This window comes from Littorina saxatilis, linkage group LG1 (genome assembly GCF_037325665.1).
Source record: "Littorina saxatilis isolate snail1 linkage group LG1, US_GU_Lsax_2.0, whole genome shotgun sequence".
NCBI lineage: Eukaryota > Metazoa > Mollusca > Gastropoda > Littorinimorpha > Littorinidae > Littorina > Littorina saxatilis.
Genome location: NC_090245.1, coordinates 107,169,324 through 107,191,430, shown reverse-complemented (window position 1 = coordinate 107,191,430; position 22,107 = coordinate 107,169,324). Strand labels below are relative to the sequence as shown.

Below are 22,107 nucleotides of genomic sequence, written 5' to 3'. Positions count from 1 at the left end.
CGAATATACGGTCTTGCTGAAAAATTGCATTGCGTTCAGTTTCATTCTGTGAGTTCGACAGCTTGACTAAATGTTGTATTTTCGCCATACGCGACTTGTTTTGTTTTAGGATCGATTTTGATAATGATTGAGAAAGGATAATAGCCGGTGTTAGTTTTACAGTCGGTTTTATGAAGTTTGAGTAAAGAAGTGCGTGGTTTTTACCCTCCCTTTCGTTTTCCTTCCCCTTCTTTAGTTTGCTATTATTGTGCTATCTTTTCCTGCTTCTACACACACACACACACACACACACACACACACACACACACACACACACACACACACACACACACACACACACACACACACACACACACACAAATCGAATCTAAAACTAAAGAGCCGAAATGGCTGCACGGCTCTAACTCATCTTTGATCTCCCAAAAAACAAATCAATCAATCATTCACACATGGATCAGAGGCAATGATATGGCTGACAGAGAAGCAAAAGAGGCTGTTACAGATCAAGCAGCATTTCATGACATAAAATTTACAAAGACGGGAGCAAAACACAAAATGGCCAAAGTTGCCTGGCGTCACTGGGAAACAGACTATTAAAAATAGAAGGCAATGCTCATGGTTGGCTTATTCTGCCCCGACAAACAAAACAAAACAGGCCTACACTCCCCACCTCCCTCCTTAAATTACTTCACAGCAATCGCACGGATGGATGCGCTCACAAGTGCTTTCCCCGTCTCTGTGAATGTGGAAAGTTTATATCTTTTTTACACCTCTTTGACCGCTGCCAATCACTCCAACAAGACTTCCGCAACCTACACACCACAGGAGCTCCTGTGCTACACCCTTGTCAACGAACACAAACTGAAACCCCATGAGTTTTTTTTTTTAGATAAACATTGCACGCTTCAATGGAAGCTAGCATACACCCTGTGTCTCTCAATATATAAGGCTGAAATAGGATATCTGTTTTAAAAACCCTGATCTCGGTTCCTCCTTCCCACCCCTCAATACTCTCTCACGCCGAGCTTTTTCTTCTTCATTGTATTATTTTTCCAGTTATGTATTTACTTACCTATTCAGCCACAAATATAACAATATTCCACATAACAAAAAAAAATAAAAAATAAGCCTACAAAACCGCTCCAGTCCAACCATATTCCGCGTACACAATCTTCACTTCCATCCCCATTTTGAAACAGTCGCAACAGACTTCCAGATATGATTATAACACGACCATATGTGTTCTCTGGTTGCATGTTTGTTCAGTGTCTTGTCCCCACATAAAGCATATTAACTCTACCTGTCCTAAAGCCAGTTGCAGTTCTAAGTGGACGTTAAAACTAATTATCATCATCACACACACACACACACACATACACACACACATACACACACACACACACACACACACACACACACACACACACACACACACACACACACATATATATATATGAAAAATCCCATGTATGTTTTATGATTGTGGTCTGAATACAATTTGGAATCTTACTACACTCATAGACCTATATTAATATAGGTCCCTGCTACACTCTTGTTGATTTTACATTTAAGTTGTTGTCAGAAGTATTTTGTTCGTCGGCTCGTGTCTGGTGCGTGTGGTTTGAATGCAGCCCTGACAAATGTCTTAAAAACACATTCACGGTAACATCTTCGACGCAGACACAGACAGTTAGGAAGGGCTCCTAATATGGACCACTTTTTGTTTCATGCTGATAACTAGCTTGTTTTCTTGCAAAGAAGTTTCATTTTGTGTTTGGTAGTCCTTCTCTCTTAGGTTAACCGTTAGGCCTAATTAGAGTGAAATAGCTTTGATAGACATTCAGCAAAAATTAAATACATACAAAATCACAAATGGTACATATTAGGAGCCTGGGCGCCTAATATGTACCAGTGAAGCGGCCTTCACGAATCACTGTTAAAAAAAGCCCCCTGGTATACTTCAAAATAGCATGATACAACTTAGTGTCAGACTAATTCAAATATGATTTAGATTGATCTGTTTCGGGTTGATGAGAGCATTATTTGAAGAACACCAGGAAACTAAACAAGCTTATCAAAAACAGAGTGCAAATAAGTAAAATTATCAACTTCCACGAATATGTGCACGATATAAATTGCATTAAAAAAAAATCCCTGCGCTTAGAACTGTACCCACGGAATACGCGCGATACAAGCCTCATATTGATTGATTGATTGAAAAGAAGACTTTTTGTTATATTTTTCTTTAAACTGATCTCGAGGGCTAGTAATAGGTTATTTCCAGCAAGCTTCTTAATGAATTAATGAAAAAAGCCTTTAGCTTCTTTTTCTTCGATTTGTTGAAGGTGGTCCATATTAGGGGACTCGCACATACTTTGAGATTTTGCTATTGATTTTTTGTTTGAAGTAGAAACTTGGGGTCAACACTGCTAAAATGTAACAAATGCGGTCTTAGCTGTCATATATAGCAATTTTTGTGTGATAAAAGCTTTGGCTGTGGACAGAAACTAGTCCGTCAGTTTAGGCAGCACATTAGAGTGAACGCTGCCTTTAGATGCGCGGCTGTGAGGTCACTGTTCTAAATACAGCCCTCACGCTAGTCACATGATCAAATCACATGACTTTTATCACATGGTCAGTCACGTGAGTTTACTACAAATGGCTGCCTCCATCATCCATGTGTTATTGAAAAGCGATTTTAAAGTGTGTATTTTGAGGTTTTTCTCCGGGATTTTTTCATGTGATCCAAGATGGCGTCGAGGTTTGTGCGTAGGTATGATGTGGAAGACGTTCATCGCTTTATATTTGATGTTCCTGGCTGGTAATGGAGATGTCAGCGATGAGGAAAACAATTCCGACGAAGAAGGCAATGTTTATGTTGAACAACCTGACACTGACAGTGACAACGGTGAGTCTGATTTCTGACTACTCTGAGGAGAATATACCTTCGACAAGTACATCAGTACCGAGGGGGCGTGGTCGTGGTCGTGGTCGTGGTCGTGATGGTCGTGGTCGTGGTCGTGGTCAAAGCAGAGGTCGTGGTGAATATGCTAGACATGATAGGTCGCAGAAAAAGACTGTTGATTTAGGACCTATGGCGGATACTTATAAGTTATATATATGCATCTGACTGGTCTAGATTAATTAATAAGATTTTTCTAATGAAGTACCCCAGATTTGGGGAAATTTCCTTCTGAGTGCTGCTAGTCAAAGAGTTAATGGGGAAAAAACCACTCTTTGTTCTTGTGATAAGGTGTTTTTGAATAAACTTCTGGTTTAGATTTCTTTTGTTGTTTTACTCAGTCACTGAGTCAGTCTTGTTCATTCTTGACATATTTGCAGTAGTGTGTTTTACTAAATCTTGTTTCCATTTCAATAAATCTAAATGTATAGGTCTGTTTAGTTAATTTAACTTATAATTTCGACTCTGCATTTTGAACATTTTCTTTGCATGTTTTTTTGCAGGGCCTACAGGCAAGCGAGCACTCATTCCAGGAAGTCTGCCAACCAACCATGTGCTACAGAAGTCAGTAGAAACACCAAAGACTCCAGCCAGGAAACCCCCAGTGAGTAAAAATTGCTGTTATTTGCCCAGTATAGTATGCTATTAGTGATACTGATAGTGATAATATGCTACTTGTAACTCTTTTGTGAGTACCGGTACATGTATGTATACTGGGTGTTTTCTCAGTTTTTGTCCGCTGTCAGTGTGAGATTTATATTGTGGTATAACCTGTTTTTCTAGTTTCATGGTTTAGCCACGACTCACTTTGAATGAGGGTCATCTGCCAGGCATTTAGCTGATTATCTGATAAGTGATATTTATTAATTTGCTATTTGCTATTTATAAATTACAGTTACAGTAAACTAACACTGTCGCACAAAGTATGTGACTTTAAAAAAAGATTTGTTTGAAATCATGTGAGCTCTGTCCACTAGATGATGGAGAAGGGAATTTTTCCAGTTGAGTCTGCAACATGGATTTTTTCTCTCTCAGGATAACAAATTACAGTATGGTAGGAAAAATTTAGGGTTGGTGTGGCGATAACAATAAAGCAGGGATGAAAATTCTCCGTTTTTTCCGACTTTTCCGATTATTTTCAATGGGCCATCCGATTTATTTGTGCGATTCCGTTTTTTGGCTCACGAAGTGTAGCCTATGCGATCGTAACTTTGTCTGTCTGTGCGTTTGTGCGTTTGTTTGTACGTGTGTATGTCTGTGGTAGAAACTTTAACATTTCGTCATTTGAAGACGTCACATTATGGCGTAAGAGGGTTAGACGTCACGCGAAGGAATTACTGAAAGTCTCGGTCATTGTTTTTTGAGCGGGCCGAGACTAGTTGGCAGTCGTGTCATAGATTGTTGACTCACTCTCTCTCTCTCTCTCTCTCTCTCTCTCTCTCTCTCTCTCTCTCTCTCTCTCTCTCTCTCTCTCTCTCTCTCTCTCTCTCTCTCTCTCTCCCTTCAAGTTCAAGCGTTATTATTCTGGTTTGTTTCGTTTTGGTTTCATTTTTCATTGCTCATTTTTCTTTTTGATTTATCTCCCTTCCCCCTTCTTTTGCGCTTGGAGGACATCATCTTCTCTGATAAGTCGTTTTGATATTTGTATTGTTGTTTTCATTTTTTTTTTTAACCTGTTGAAGACCATTAGGTCGAAGCGTTGTTCATTGTCATTTGTTTGAAAATATTTCGTTGCGAGTCCAGAATATTAGGTATTACTCTTAGTCGTGTCCCTTTAAGTAGGCTACATGCAGACAGACAGATCTAGATCTAGTGTCTCGCTTTCTTGCACAGTGTCACCTATGCTTACTGTGTGTGTGTGTGTGTATGTGTGACGGAGTGATTGAGTTTGTGTTACTGTTTGTCTATTTCTTACGTGAGCCTTGAAGGCTTCGCCTCTTGTTTTACATAAAAAAATTAAAAAAAGATTAAATTCACGATCTGCACTTTAGCGCGTGTTTGGTACAGTTTCTGTTTAAAGACGAACAGTCTCATACCATTATTTTACATATTAATAACTTGTTCCAAGTTCATTAAGACTTAATAAGTAGTCGGAATTCCTGTTTTAGTTAACAAATGAGGAGTTTTGTAGCTGCTACAATTACTGTGATTTCCTTTCGCAAAAGGCCACATTTTCAGCTCTAAATTCCTAAATTTTCAAGATTTTTCCGGGGGGGCGTTGACCCCCTAAACCCCCTACAGGGGCGCTGCTCCTTGACCCCGCCGGGGCCTTGGCAGCCCCGGGACCCCGGCCGATTTCAGGTTTTTTTTAACAAGGCAATTTTCATCCCTGATAAAGATATGTCATAGTGACTTGACTAATTGATTTGAATTCTGCTGCAGGTCAGTCGCCCCCCACCCCCCACCTCCTGCTCCTGACCTGGTTGCCTACTACAACTTCGAGGAAATACGACAGGACACCCTTCAGCTTGCTGCACCATGGTGTATCTTGGAGAACAGCAAGGAACAGATACAGGTGGGAATAACCGAAGCCAGCCAAGTGAATCTGTTGTCCTCTACGTTATGATTACGTACTCCAGCAGACATCAACTTGTGGTCGACGTGCGTGGGTTTTGCTCAAAATACGTAAGTATTGGTCAGTGTTTGGCTTCTCGAATTATGTTTCAACTTAATCTCTGTCTCGAACCACAGGCGGAAAGTATCACTACTGGACCACTACTTATACATAGAAAGACTATACTGAACGAATCGTCGGTAAGCTTACCACACTGTCATACTGTCATACTCATAGTTATATCACTGATACATTTGTACAGGTAAACATGGCTGTTTGCTGAAAAGTCGTGAAAAATTGTAATTTCTCTGAAGTTTGATTCAGTCCGTCATTCATTTTGATGGGACGTCAACCCTTGGTGAGGCTAATAATAATATTGTTTTGATCTGTATTGTGGAATTCTAGAACAAGCTCTGGTTTGAAAGACCAGCTAAAATTAATGCTAATAGTAAATAAGTACATTATTTTTGCATTAGCGGGGTATACAAAATATTTTATTACAAAAATACCGCATGGTTTTGCTTGATCAAATCATTTATCAGCTAACAATATGCTTTTATTTCAGTTGGACCTGACTTGAGCATGGTTCCGTTGTCTCCGCAACAACAGCTTGATTGAGATACAGGCATGTCCAGTTTTCAGCAAGTGCAGGCTGAGTGTGAAGATCCGATGGCTGATCTAGACACAACATAAGCTGCTTGACACTATTCCAAGGTAAGCGAGAAGCTTTGAAAATAGTTACTTTAATTCAGTAATGCGTCATTATGTATGCAATACTCCTGTTGGTGAGTTCACTACAAACAGGTACTACATTAGAACTAGAAGAATAGGTTCCACAAGAAAATTTCTGACTGTTGATGCCACTAAAACTCTTGTTACATCCTGCATTAGGCCCAAAAAAAAAAATAGGTGTGGTTACGGTAACATAGCCAAAAAAAATAGGGTAGGTAGGTAGGCAATCACTTTTTTTTTTTTTAAACTTTTTTTTCTAATGTGTACAAATTAAACCTACCGGTACTTGACAGGGAAATAAGTGTGCGACTCGGGCGCTTTCGCTTTCATTGCGTTTTTTGCACTCGTTTTTTTTTGTTGTTGTTGTTGACAAATGTAATAAAAAGTTATAGGATCGGCCCCTAAAAATAGGGTAGGTCGGGTTACCGTAACCACACCTATTTTTTTTTTAGGCCTTATGTGTAGATTAGATTACTGCAACTCCCTTCTCATAGGCTGCCCTGACTCCACTCTCCAACCCTTGCAAAAAGTACAACACTCTGCAGCACTCCTCTCATGAAAGAACTTCACTGGCTTCCTGTGTCTGAACGTATTACTATTAGGTATAAAGCTGCCTGCTTCTGCTACAAGATCATCTCTGAATCGGCACCTGCCTATCTTTCGGAACTGGTCTCCCTCTACACTCCCTCTCGCACCCTTCGTTCTTCTGCTGATGCTCGACTTCTCCGTCAAGGTTGCTTTAAACGCAAGGCTCATGCATGGCTTCCGCACGTTTTCATATCATGGCCCTCAGTTTTTTTTTAAATTTAATTTTTTTTTCTTTTTTTCCCAAATGCCAAAAAAAAAAGTCTAGGGTCACGCAAAAAATAGGGTCGGTCGGGATACCGTAAACAGAATATATCTTTTTTTTTGTGCCTTAGGTGCATGATGTGTTGTTTGAATCTGACAGTGATTGTATGAATTTTTTATACATGTATTGTTGTCACGCGCTTTGAACTTCTGATAAGGCGCTTTATAAATGCCCGTTATTATTATTATTATTATTATTATTATAAATAGATACACACTTGTAAACTTATGTTAGTTTTCACACGTGAGCATGAAGGAATGTGCCTTTATGAGGAATGTATAGTGGCTTGCAATATTGAATTTGAGGGAAGTTTGCAGTTATATAATATATTAGCGCAGCTCAGTTTTCTTCAGGGTTCCGTGAGAACAGTGAAATTCTCCTTTAAGGACTGAAAAATATCTTGGATAATTGGTCTTAATTGGGGGGGGGGGGGGAGATTTAAAACATAAGTACATTCAGTGATTCACATGTGTTTTTCATTTTCACTGTGTAAAGGTGGGGAGGTCCTTCTCTACTTGTTTCTTTGTTTTCCCATTGACATATATTTTTGTTCTTGTCTATATTTTTTACATAGGTTCCCGATTAGCTGCTGTCCTCATCCCCAGCCGACTGTTTCCGCTGAAGCCATGAAGGATACTTCTTCATGTAGGCGTGGACATCTTTTTCGTCACCATGCAAGGCTTCCAGTACCATATAATTTTGTGAATACTCTGGGGACCTGTCATCAACTTTGGAAGGACGCTTTATTTTAACACTTTGTACCCCATCTATGTTGACCAAGATTTTTTAAGCCGAGACCAGCTGTGCTGCAGCAGGTCACTCAGAATTGTAGAAAACTGTGTATCAACAGGCTAGAATGCTGGCGTTAGATCAACGTTACAGGAAGCGACTGAAGCGAACAGTCTAAGCAGGATGCGGATATGTGCCGAATAATAACAGATGCAATGTACATAGTGACTGTGTGTATGGATATATATCCATACCTGGTCAGATAGAGCCATATGAGTGGGTACAGATATATCCGTACCTGGGAGACAAGGAGTTAAGACCACATCTGAACTGAGGATTTAGTCTCTCCATAATCAAACGCTGAAGAAGATTTCAGAATGAACTTTGTTAGATAAATTATGGTTGTTATGATCGCCATATTTTAGGTCCCCCCCTCCCCCCCTTTTCAAACTTCCCCGCTTTTAAGACCTTACATTTTTGGATTTTCTGTTCACAACCTGTTGTGCATTTACCTACATATTAAGCAGGTTTCCTCCTTTTTAAGACAAGCTTTTTTTTTATTCTTGGAGGCCTGAAAAGGGGGGTTGGAAGGACACTGTATTTGTTTGTTCGAAATTCAGAATTCAAATAATTCTTCATCAACGAGTTATTACTGCCTCACCATAGCAGTTAGGCCAGTCTTACTAACTCTTACTTTTATTAATGTGCCGTGATGCAAAGACGTTGAGCAGTTTTCAGATGTTTATGAATCTAGGGCTTTCAAAATTTACTGACATGTTCGACTCCATGACATCCAAACATGAAATTCAGTTACCCCTTTTCAACTTTGAAGGTCACATTGTGGGCGAATTTTTAGCAAAAAGTTGGAACATGGTATGACTCTTCTTACTCACAAGGGAAGTGATTTAGTTCTTTACTGATTTTCATTTTGTGTGGCCTTCTTTCACCCATAAATAAAAAAAATTCATTCATAAATATTCATACCCAAGGGAAGTAATTCACATATGTATCTATGGCCAATGTTTTCACAGGGCATCTGCCCCCCCCCTCCCCTCCCAACACACACTCACATGGGATAAAACTTACATGGCTCTTATGGGTATGACGCTCTTACTCACAAGGGAAGTAATTTACTGATGGTGTGTTTTCATTTCGTGTGGCATTATAATTTATTTTAGCTTATCCAATTATAGTGTGGATGAACACTGTCTCCACTCAAAATAGTCCTTTGCTATTGTACATTGTGAATCAGCATTTTTGTTTTTTGTCCTGTTTGAATAAAGTGCAATCATTTTACAACCAAAGTGTTAATGTTAAAGATGTTTACATAATGTGTGAAGGATGATGCATTTGAAAACTAATATTGTTAAATGTAAATTGACCTGTGACAAGTCAGCAAAGTGCAATATCCAAGCATGAAACCCGCACACAATTCCCAAACAACATGCTTTCTTTTCCACAAAATTCCATCCAGGTGAAAACAATTATGTGAACGTCATAACATGGTGTTTTTTTACATTAATAATCAAGCCTAACACCAACTAACATGGTGTTAATAGGCATTTGAGCAAGCTTTAACACCAACATAACATGGAGTTAATAGGCATTTGAGCAATCTTTAACACCAACATAACATGGGGTTTTGCATGTTAAACCAGCAATAACATGGTGTTAATCACATTACAAGCAAGCTGTAACACCACCAAAACAAGCAGTTTTGCAAGTTAAGTCTACGATAACATGATGTTACTTGGCGTTAAACCAAAGCTTTAATCCCATCAAAACTTGACATTTTTGCATGTTACAGACATGCTGTAACATGGTTTAACATGATGTTTTGACCGTCGCAAAACGCGCTGAAATTCCAGGCAATTTCGCAGCGATAACTTCAACAAAATCCAATCAAAATCTGGCGTTGTCGTGAACACCAAAATGTGATAAACCCATTGAAACCTGAAGTTTTGTTGGGATTTTGAGTAGTTTTGTAAGATACAAAACGCCACTTTTCGCCCAGTGTAACACGTCACGCCACACTTTCAGAGTGACGTTTCTTTGCTTTGACGTAATAGATTGCACGAGGCTTTCGAAGAGATCGAGGTTCCAAAACAAGCGTCTTCAATTTAGCTGCCTCGTCTGCAAGACATTTTCAGTAAAATACACGTAAGTACAGTATGTAGGATAAACAGAATACTACATGGCTTGCTGTGTCGTACCAGATTTACACTCGTTGCTTTTTCAAATAGTGAACAGCTCGCTTTCGCTCGCAGTTCAATATTTAAAAAAAAAACTCGTGTAAGTCTGGGACGACACAGCAAGCCATATAGTATTCTCTATTTATCACTTGAGCCACACTCTATCATTAGAAAAAAGGGAGAGAAAAAAACTATGTTTACGGCCAAACACAGACCCTCACAGTAATCTATGATGCAATCTTACCAACAGCCAGAATCAGCAATCACCACCACACGAATCATCTCACTTCGGAATATTTACAAGAGATAACGTTATAAATGTACAAAAATAAAATAATGTAATCTTACCCAAAGACAACGTCAACAACCATCACTTAACAATCCATATCACTTACTTTGAAAAGTGTTTACACGGGCAGCAGAAGGTAATCCATGGTGTGAAAACAAAAAAGTCTGCAGGACTTGTCCGGATAGATTCCTTGCAGATTAGCAACTGCTTGCAACTGGTTGTCCCAGTAAATCCAGATGACACTCCAACCTTAACACTAAGCCACTGACGTTCCAACACGGAAACGGTCGTTAAAATTCATGCAGTGGCGAGATGGTAAAACTTTTTTTATGAAGACAGAAACCAAGTGGTCAGTTAGCGAAGATGAGGGCAGTCGTAAACATTCTTGAACTGGGAGTGACTTGATGTGGTTTATACTAGCACGACCGAGCTGTCATTATTTATCACCGAACGCAAGAAGATCTTTCGTTTTAGTTTGAATAATTATACGAAATGTCAGAAATAATTTAAGTGAACTGCACTTTTTTATTACTCTGATCCAGCAAAAACTAAGTGAATATTTGGTGTGCAATTTCAAAAACTTTGATCGGCTACCAGTTTTGATTGTCAGGCCTATCTTTCATGAGCGAGAGCAGTTTTGTTGATTTTCTCTCCGCGTTTAGTATCCAGTCTCAGCGGGTAGTCGGACAACAACAGTCTGGTTAAGCGAGAATGACTGAAAGGAGTTTATAACAGTAGGCTACAAGGATGCACGTTGCCCCCGCCCATCTTTTGTCCTGTGGGCGCAAACAATGCACAGAGGACGGGAGGAGGAGAAGGAGATTGTGGGGGTAACGGGGAGGGGGTAGCTTAGGAGATAATAGGATACTGCACTGTCACCGACACGCTAGGGTAGGTTGAGCGAGACGGTGCTTTCGTGTTTATTCTTGTTTTATGGACTCCGGAAAAGGGTGGGTTTATAGAGAGTTAATGTAGAGCTATTTCTAGAGTGTTGACATTTGTGTGGGTTTGATACTCACTTTTATACTATGTGTCTGTCTGGCTGTGTGTGTTCGTCTGTCTGCCTGTTCGTGTGTCAGCCTGTCCGCCTGTTCTGATTCTTTAACATCATAGATCTGCTCTTCTACCCCGTTTCACCACGATTGTCGCACCATGCAAATTCATTCATGAAGAAATTAATTCGTCGAATGTTCACTTTATTCCTTCAATTTACTGATTTTTCCACCTTTTTGTTCTTTTCTTTCTTTCTTTCTTTCTTTCTTTCTTTTTTCCTTTTTTTCTTTCTTTATAACTTTAACTTTATTTATGTAATTTGTGCATGTATTTATCTATTTATTCATTTATTTATTGATCTGTCTAGCTGTGTATTTATTCTTTTATTTGTCTTTGCATTAATAAGTTGTTTTTTATGTATGCACTGCTGTGTTTTTATACTTATATTTTTATGTGTGTATTCGTGTATTAATGTGTGTATCTTTGTATTTCTTCATCTATTTATTATTCAAATTTGTTTATGTGTTTATTCATTCATTTATCTGTTTGTTGATTTATTCATTCATTGTTTTTCTTTACTTTTTTTCTTCATTCTCCCTCCCTCCCCCCTCCCTCCCCCCCTCTTCCTCACTTCGTTTCCTTCATTCTCTCGTTCATTCGTTCTTTTCTTTTTCTCTTCTTACCTTTCTGGCATCATTCCATCCTTGTTGCCTTTTGCTTCCTTTACATTTATTTGACGTTAGACCGGCACGGTTGGCCTAGTGGTAAGGCGTCCGCCCCGTGATCGGGAGGTCGTCGGTTCGAACCCCGGCCGGGTCATACCTAAGACTTTAAAATTGGCAATCTAGTGGCTGCTCCGCCTGGCGTCTGGCATTATGGGGTTAGTGCTAGGACTGGTTGGTCCGGTGTCAGAATAATGTGACTGGGTGAGACATGAAGCCTGTGCTGCGACTTCTGTCTTGTGTGTGGCGCACGTTATATGTCAAAGCAGCACCGCCCTGATATGGCCCTTCGTGGTCGGCTGGGCGTTAAGCAAACAAACAAACAAACAAAAATTTGACGTTATCTATATTTCTCCTTAAAGATTCCTTTCTCTCTTTCCCTTCATATTTTGTTTATAATCACTAAGTCTTACTTTCTTCTTTTTTTCTTTCTTTCTTTATTAATTTCTTTCTTTCATTCTTTCTTTTGTTCTTTCTTTCGTTCTTTCTTTCTTTCGTGTTTTTGTTTTTTTGTTTGTCTGTGTTATTCTGTGTGTGTGTGAGTGTTTTAATCAATTATTTGCCATTCCTCCATTAATCCGTTTGCTCTTTTGATCATATATGTTCACGTAATCTCACTAATTCACTGGCCCATGTATAATTCGAATGTATTCGAATCGAAGAATATTAATGTCCTACAAGGTTACGCCGAAGGATATGATTAAAAAAAAAGATTTTAAAAGAGTTTAAAAACAAGGTTCCACTCCGAAAGAGGACCAAGCAAACCGCCCTGCCGGGGAACGATATTATGAGTTATTTCTAATATGCTGACTGTTAGCAAATGATAACAGACATGTCGAGAAAAAAGATATCAAGCATGAGCCTTTTAGGCGAATGCTGATATCGTTTGTGAGACATGTCTGTTATCATTTGCTAACAGTCAGCATATTAGAAACTAGATGAATACCCGGCTTCGCCGGGAAGAAGTAGAGCCGGTGAGTTGAACGGAGAGCGACATATTTAGAACCGACTCTATTTCGGATGGGAAATGACGTAAAGATACATTTGACATAAAGCGAGTGAGCAATTTCACTTGATTTTTCCGAACTTAGATAATTTAGATTTCAAGTGAGCGGGTCGGCATTGTGCACATTCAGATGATGGGCGGTGCCTTGCTGTTCCGTAAAGCACCCACCTACAATACTCGCTTTGCGGTATTTTTTTTTTTTTAGGTAAAGATAGTATTCTCTGACAGCATTTGAAGTGTCATTCTTCAGAAAAAATCACGCTGATATTGTTGATTTAAATTTTTACTTTGTCTTGTTAATTTTTAGCTTGATAAACAAAAAGGGTCCCTGCCTGAACGTTATAACATTTAGAGGGTCACCTAGAATCCGTCCTGATTGGTCAAAAAGCCATATGGGGCACTGAATTGGTAATAAGATGTGATAACAACGTGGTTAAGAGGTATATATTAACATTGGTAAAAGATAGATCATGTGTTCTTCCTTCATGGGGATGGGCCAGTACAAAAATATCGTTTTGATTTACGTAACATGCGATGAAAAGAATGTATGTCCAACCTGCCATGCTATCAATACCACCCCCCCCCCCCACCCCCACCCCCACCCCCGCTCAACTCCATCATACAATTGACCAAGCCTCCCATCTCAGTGCAAGCGTATTCGAGAGCACACCCCATCCTGCGCACAGGATGGTGGTCTTTTGTTAGCTAATACATTGTATAAATAAGCAGTGGGGGATTGTAACCACTGAACCACTGAGCCATATAACCGCCACGCCTGACCTCACAAAGGTATGTGGCAGAGTAGGCTCGCAGCTCGGAAAGTTTGTGACGTCAGGGCGAGACGTCACGTTTTAACGCGTTAAAACAAAATGGAGGTTGTGAGAGTGTGTGTGTGGGGGGGGAGGGAAGCACGAACAGTAGTATAGATACGTCGGGATTGAGGCGGTGACAAGGGGTCGGGGTGGGGGAGGGGGGGGGGGAGTAGACAGAAAAGAATAAGAGGGCGAGAGGAAGAGTGGGTGACAATAAGGTAGGCCTATACCGACCAAACAAAGTGTGTGTGTGTGTGTGTGTGTGTGTGTGTGAGAGCTTTTTGTTTCTTTAGTCGAAGTTGATAGAATGCCTGACAGTAAAGGAGATAATGAGTTGTTTGCGTCCGTGTGTGCGTGCGTGCGCGCGCGCGCGCGCGCGCGCGTGTGTGTGTGTGTGTGTGTGTGTGTGTGTGTGTGTTTGCCATTTCAATTCTTGATCAACAGTAACCCCTAATAATTTATGCTCCTTAACTTGTTGCACTTGAGTTGAACCTTCTTCTTCAGCGTTCCAGAATTGTCTGGTTACGTGTGAGCTCGTTTGCCCATTTGGGTTCCCCACACTATACTCTGAGAGCATAGTCAGCTCACTCCGCTTTCGTTGAGTAGGCATGCTGGGTATTTTTGTGTTTTCATAACCCACCGAACTCCGACATGGATTACAGGATCTTTTCCGTGCGCACTTGGTCTTGTGCTTGCGTGTACACACGAAGGGGGTTAAGACACAAGCAGGTCTGCACATAAGTTGACCTGGGAGATCGGAAAAATCTCCACTCTTAACCCACTCTTAACCCACCAGGCGGCAGCGACCGAGATTCGAACTCACGACCTCCCGATTAGGAGGCTGACGTCTTACCACCACGCTACTGCGCCCGTTGAGTTGAACTAATTGACAGTTGTAGCTGTAAGAGTCATCATTGGTATTCTTTTCTTTTCTTGTTTCGGTGTACTCTCACGCCGCCCCGTCCCTGCATTCGCTGCTCCATCCACATCTGAATTTCGTTCCGCTGCCAGACCTGTCGATTTTACAGACGCTCCAGGGAAGGATGTCCGGTCGCTGCGGTAGGCTACCCTCGGAAGTTAACACTGCACTTCTGCTGAGTCACTTCGACGGTGTTCAGTAGTGGGTCTGTCCCGAGCTAACGGACTCAGCCCACTACTTACTATGCCCCCTACTAACGACATTGACTGCTAAGTCGCGGAGCCAGACTGAATGAGCGTCCCATCCAGAGAGCAGACCGCCACAAGCTCCCTCCGTCGACCCCCCCCAGAACGTCACACGTTGAAGACTGACAGCAGAACTATTATTCATGGAAGGATGGAACAGGAACAATGAGACCAAGGTCACCATGAGAGCTCCGGGCATGAAGGGCCACAAGAGCAATGACATTTTATAATTTTGGATGATTAATGAGATGAGGATGATTATACAGATGATGCTATGGATTTCCAATTTGGTTTGAGACTACGTGACAGGGCAGCCCTCTACGCTTACTGTCATAATATATCCTGGTGTCAACCAGACCCGAGAACTGCCGCACCTGCGGTGTTGGTCAGGTAAACAGAACCTGAGCACCCTCAAAGTCGCATTCGTTAAGTGAATGACACTCGGCTGTGTGATTCCAGCCTTCCCATGGGAACCATAGCACTTCCACTCTGGGTAGGAGCCGACCGTAGCCCGAAAAACCCACATGACCCTGATGGGATTCGAACCCACGACCTCCCGGCCCGCAGCCCGATGCGCTAACCACTGCGCTATGGGGGCCGGTCATAATTGGTATTTTTGTCTAGTTGTAATCACCATACTTTTCGTCTTAACAGGGGGAATAATCATTGCATTAGTGGTGCACCATTCTGTCATCTCATCTAGACTTGTTTGAAGAGATTGGTTGACGGATACCAAACCCTTCTGACTGATGTGAACAGATGAATCATCCGCAAAAAAACTCACATCTTACTTTCTCATCTGACACATTTATGTAAATACAGAACAATATAGGTCCTATGTCATGAATAGATATTATGAGGCGCGAACTTGTCAAGAATAGAAATGAGGCAACCGAGACTACTCACGCATTACACGACGTATCCAAGTGACGTATCCACGTGTATTGACGTAAACAAAAATCGTTTCACGAGGGGGTCGTTTTCCGCAAGTCCACGGAACGAATAACGCTTGAAAGAAAAGTCGTTTCCCTGTCTTTGAAGGTAAGTGACTGTGATTATTGCATCGACAATCGTTCCACAAGATCTGGGCGGAGATGAGTGTATCGTGTCAGTCATGTACATTGTGTTTTGTCAAGTTGTGTACGTTTGAATGTGCGCTGTTGCCAAATCCCCATTTTCCAAAACACAGAAATAGAATGAGAACGATAATAAAATATGAACAAACCAAGTCTTTTAGACAGGCTGTGTAGGTAACACATATATGGCCCTTTGGTCTGTTTCAGGAACCCACGGTCCAAGAATGAATTCATCCTCCTCTTCCTCATGCTGCTGTAGTTGTGGAGAGAGATGCGACCAGACTGTTACTGTTATCGAATCTGATGATGATGTCTTAATAAGAAGATTGACGACCCAGACCAGGAGTGCGGTTTTGAAGACCAGCCAGGTGCTACACGTCATCCTGTGTATCTCTTCAGTGACATTGAGCTAAGTGAAAACTTCATGAACATATGTGTATTCTTTTTTTTTTTTGACGTCCTCCAAGGGAAAATTCTGAAGAACGTTTGCGACGGCTGAGTCATGTTAAATTACCATGACGGAATTGATATCCAGCAGCAATAAACAGTTGAACAGAGTGTGCTGCGATTCAAGCGACATAATCTAGCTCGAGCAGTGTGTATTGCGTTTCATACGACAAAGTGATATTTAGCAGAAATAGACTAACCTGATCAATATGTGCTGCATTTCAAGAATGTTATAACACTATCCACGTATTAAATTATGTAAACTTGTGTTGATCTTTCTCCATTACTTCGAGAGCATGGGAAAGAGTGAAGTAGGAAAGTAAAGTCGAGGTAGTACCTGTTTCTTTAGCTAATACGAAAAGGCGGCGTGTTTTCCTTCCATAAATTCCCTTTGGAAGGCGCACGTAGAAAGAACAACAGGCTGACGAGAACTGACCTTTGACATCCTAATACAGAACATTGAGGCACAACACTTTTGACAGAATCATTCGAAGAAGTGTTACAGTTAATGGATACATACTGTGTCCGTTTTGAAAGATAGGATTCGAAAAAGGCACAAGCAGAGTCGTCTTTTAAATAACATTGTAATTTCTTAAATAATGAGTGGTCTACTAGGTCAAAAGCTTTATTAAAGTCTAGGGATAACGCTCCCGTTACTTCGGACTCATTAATAGCTGATAACCAAGTTTCACATAAAAAGCTGAGAGCAGTGTGGTATGAATGTTAGTTAGTTAGCTGTTGCTTTTCGGGTCCAGCGGACCATAATAGGCCAAATCAGGACCCCGTGGTATGAATGCTCAGAGCGCAATCCAGAATGAAATGGATGAAACAAATTCATTCGTTCCATATAGTCCAGTAAGTATTTTTGAATATGCTTCTCCAAAATGCTTAGATAAAACAGATAAGAGGGAAATTGGTCGAAAGTTGTTATGGTCCGCAAGATCCTTGGTTTTTGGGAGTGGCACTACCTTGGCACATTTTAATATAGAGGGGAACACGTTTTGTTGTATGCTTAGATTGTAGCCATATAAGTCAGCGAATCAATTATGTATGGTAAAGCACGTTTAAGCAACCGGACAGGAATCTTATCGGGACACATTGACTTTGTATTCGCCGTCTGTTCTATCAGTTGTCCAACCTCGTGGACAGTAATGGGTGGAATAGAACACGTTTTGCTTTCAGCCAACTTGTGTCCACAAAATGTTTTTAATTTGTTTAAAGAGACATCAGTATCAAGGGAATCATTCTGCGTGTAACAGGCTTTCAGTTTCTCTGCGAGCGAAATAAAGTGTTGATTAAAATCGTCTGGAGTTATTTGTGATGGAGAATTGGTCGATCTCTTTCGCGATTTATCAAGAACTGCATTCATTGCTCGCCAAATGTTAGAGGTATTTCTCTTATCAGAAAACAATTTATCAAAATAATCTGCTTTTGCTTGCCTCACCGTGTTCAAAACTTCATTCCTTTGTAAGTTGTACTCGTTGTTCATGTTATGTAAAGAAATCACACAACGCCATGGCCGCAATAATGTCTGATGTTGGTGGGGATGTTTCACTCTATGCTGACGTAGTGGAGCGTGTTTATCAATAATGGAACACAAAATATCATGAAAAAGATTGCAATTATCATCTGCATTACTGCAGCCAGGTACACTTTGGAATGACGCTCGATTAAGATCAAAGAAAAAGGCAGACTCGTCAAAATATTTAAAACTTCTATACTCGATGGTTGTGAGACCTTTATATGCTGTGATTTTGGCAATCTCAGAACATTCGTTGGCAGTCTCTTTGTTTTTGAATTTAATCTCAGAATAATCGAGCAAAAAACAGAATATTATAACGATTACTGAAAGTGGAGTGAAAGAAACGCAACTCATTCGCGCCCACTGTTGCAAGTGATTTTTCGTCATTTTCAAATTGTCGTAACATATGAACCAGATAAGGTACATCAAAAAGGAAGACAGATTCGTGGAGGATATTTTACTGGCTGTACGCAGGGCCGGACCAAATGAGTTGTAAGGGGGGGGGGGGTTCCTCCTTTTTTTTTTGGGGGGGGGGCAAATCAGCGAAGTGGCGAAGCCACAAGCGCGCGCCTGCAAAGCAGGCGCGCGAACTAGGGGGGTCCGGGGGCATGCTCCCCCGGAAAATTGTTGAAAAACGGTTAAAATCTGTGCAATCTGGTGCATTCTGGGCCTTGTTTTGAGGGATAAGAGCAGCATTGTTTTGGTGGGGGGGGGGGGGGTAGTAGTGCATATTATTTAAACGTTTTCTTTTTTTTTTACCTTTTCATAAACTGTGTTATACAGGGTAGGGGTCAAGCGAGTCGTGATTGCAGGCGAACGTGTCACTTTGACATGCTACAAAAATCGTAAAAATGCATATTTTACAACCAGGTAAAGACAGTAGTGGAGGAAATTCATCTCTCAACATGATCATTTAATTAGAATTATTCGCCAAAGCGTAACATAATTACAAAAATGAACATAAATCACTTAGACGGTGTTAAAAAGGGTTGTCTGGGAAAAGCTTCTTCGCATGGAATCGACGTTCTAATTTGTTTTAAAATCAGATGATGTTTGTGACCAAGTGTCTGTTCTACACGAACATGCTATAATTAGAAGAAAAAATCCTGCGCTTTTGTTTTGCTTTTTTGTTAACCAATGGCCTGTTAGCGTTGTGATTCGTAAGAAAGTACTATGAAGCCAAACGCATAAGCACCCCCCCCTTTCACCCTTACACCCTTAACACATTCATACACACTCATAAACTCAAATGCACACACAGACACATAGATACACACTCACGCATAAATAAACAGATAAACGAACAAACAAAGTCCCAAAGATGCGCAGGTCCGCTTCGCAGCTCTTAGATAGATGCCAACTGTCACTTTGAAGATCGCTGTCCCAAACTGCGATAATGTTACGCTTTGACGAATAATTCTAATGAAATGATCATGTTGAGAAATGAATGTTCTCCACATTTGTCTTGACCTGGTTGAAAAATATGCATTTTTACGAATTTTGTAGCGTACCGAAGTGACACCTGAAGGAGCATAAATTATGTTTGCATGAAGGAGCTTATCCCAAACAACCCTTTTTAATACCGTCTAAGTGATTTATGTTCATTTTTCTAATTATGTTACGGTTTTGCGAATAACTCAAATTATATGATCATGTGAGAAGTGAATTTCCTCCACAACTGTCTTTACCTTGTTGAAAAATATGCATTTTTACGAATTTTGTAGCATGTGAAAGTGACACGTTCGCCTGCAATCATGACTCGCTTGACCCCTACCCTGTATAACACAGTTTATGAACAAATAAAACAATAAAACGATTAAATGATATTTACTAATCGTACTGCCAGTAAAATATCCTCCACGAATCTGTCTTCCTTTTTGATGTACCTTATCTAGTTCATATTGTACGACAATTTAAAAATGACGAAAAATCACTTGTAACAGTGGGCGCGAATGACTTGCGTTTCTTTCGCCGGGCACTGTACATTTGAAACAGTGAGAGAGAGAGAGAGAGAGAGAGAGAGAGAGAGAGAGAGAGAGAGAGAGAGAGAGAGAGAGAGAGAGAGAGAGAGAGAGAGAGAGAGAGAGAGAGAGAGAGAGAGAGAGAGAGAGAGAGAGAGAGAGAGAGAGAGAGCTTTGTGACATACAAATATATCAAAACAACCACACACACAAACTAATAAAACCAACGGACGTTCATACCTCTTTGTGAAAAAAGGAAAGCCCATATCGTCACCGCTGAACTGCTCCTTTACCCACAGCGTCAAGGATGAGAGTCATGTAACGTCTCCATCCGTAAATTCACTCGAAATGAATGTTGCCTACATGCGTTTGATGACAGCTCCGGAAACACCTTAATGTCTACCACCTCAATCAGAGCACAAAATTAATTTAGATCGTGACTGACATTTTATGGCAGGGAGTATAAGGCCAAAAAGAAAAATATGTCTGTTTCCGGTAACATCGCCGAAAAAAATAGGGTCGGTCGGTCGTGTTTTTTATTTTTTTTAATTTTTATTTTTTTTTAACCTTTTTCTTACGTTTTGTTAACGTCTTTTTACGTTTTTTTTATTATTTTTTTAAACGCTTCCTTAGTTTACTTACAATTATTTAGCACATGTTTTTGACCCAGATATATTGAAACTAAATAAAGTATACTTGACTTCATATATATATTTGTGTGTGTGTGTGTGCGAAAAGCGAAAAAACCCTTTAGAGTCGGCGCTTAAAAATAGGATCGGTCGGGTTACCGGAAACAGACATATTTTTCTTTTTGGCCTAAGGGGTCCCTTTGTTTTATAACGTGTGTGTGTGTGTGTGTGAATGTGTGTGTGTGTGTGTGTGTGTGTGTGTGTGTGTGTGTGTGTGTGTGTGTGTGTGTGTTTCTTAAAGACAGCGACTTTCCCTGACAATTTAAACAAGTCGCGTAAGGCGAAAATACAACATTTAGTCAAGTAGCTGTCGAACTCACAGAATGAAACTGAACGCAATGCCATTTTTCAGCAAGACCGTATACTCGTAGCATCGTCAGTCCACCGCTCATGGCAAAGGCAGTGAAATTGACAAGAAGAGCGGGATAGTAGTTGCGCTAAGAAGGATAGCACGCTTTTCTGTACCTCTCTTTGTTTTAACTTTCTGAGCGTGTTTTTAATCAAAACATATCATATCTATATGTTTTTGGAATCAGGAACCGACAAGGAATAAGATGAAAGTGTTTTTAAATTGATTTGGAAAATTTAATTTTGAAAATAATTTTTATATATTTAATTTTCAGAGCTTGTTTTTAATCCAAATATAACATATTTATATGTTTTTGGAATCAGAAAATGATGGAAAATAAGATGAACGTAAATTTGGATCGTTTTATAAATTTTTATTTTTTTTTTACAATTTTCAGATTTTTAATGACCAAAGTCATTAATTAATTTTTAAGCCACCAAGCTGAAATGCAATACCGAAGTCCGGGCTTTGTCGAAAATTACTTGACCAAAATTTCAACCAATTTGGTTGAAAAATGAGGGCGTGACAGTGCCGCCTCAACTTTCACGAAAAGCCGGATATGACGTCATCAAAGACATTTATCAAAAAAATGAAAAAAAAATGTCTGGGGATATCATACCCAGGAACTCTCATGTCAAATTTCATAAAGATCGGTCCAGTAGTTTAGTCTGAATCGCTCTACACACACAGACAGACAGACAGACACACACACACACACACACACACACACACACACACACACACACACACACACACACACACACACACACGCACGCACATACACCACGACCCTCGTCTCGATTCCCCCCTCTACGTTAAAATATTTAGTCAAAACTTGTCTAAATATAACAAGTCGCGTAAGGCGAAAATACAATATTTAGTCAAGTAGCTGTCGAACTCACAGAATGAAACTGAACGCAATGCCATTGTTCAGCAAGACCGTATACTCGTAGCATCCGAGTCGTCAGTAAACCGCTCATGGCAAAGGCAGTGAAATTGACAAGAAGAGCGGGGTAGTAGTTGCGCTAAGAAGGATAGCACACTTTTCTGTACCTCTC

The 22,107-nt window shown here is 40.3% G+C and overlaps 1 protein-coding gene and 1 long non-coding RNA gene across 3 annotated transcripts in view; one reads left to right on the top strand and one right to left on the bottom strand.

Annotated features, from left to right (window-relative positions):
* Window positions 1-20,343, bottom strand: part of LOC138949353 (chitin synthase chs-2-like) — a 54,587-nt gene extending 34,244 nt beyond the window's left edge. The window contains exon 1 of one of the 2 annotated variants that reach the window (XM_070321159.1): window positions 20,252-20,343. The gene's annotated coding sequence lies outside the window, so the exon portion shown is untranslated. Of the gene's footprint in view, window positions 1-10,414; window positions 11,581-20,251 lie in introns of those variants that run through there. The other variant, XM_070321149.1, reaches the window with a different exon arrangement.
* Window positions 1,693-9,131, top strand: LOC138949372 (uncharacterized). The gene is made up of 5 exons (XR_011450262.1): window positions 1,693-2,908; window positions 3,466-3,566; window positions 5,345-5,587; window positions 6,082-6,230; window positions 7,673-9,131. It is a non-coding gene; the product is annotated as an uncharacterized lncRNA (long non-coding RNA).
* Window positions 20,344-22,107: the final 1,764 nt, after the last annotated feature.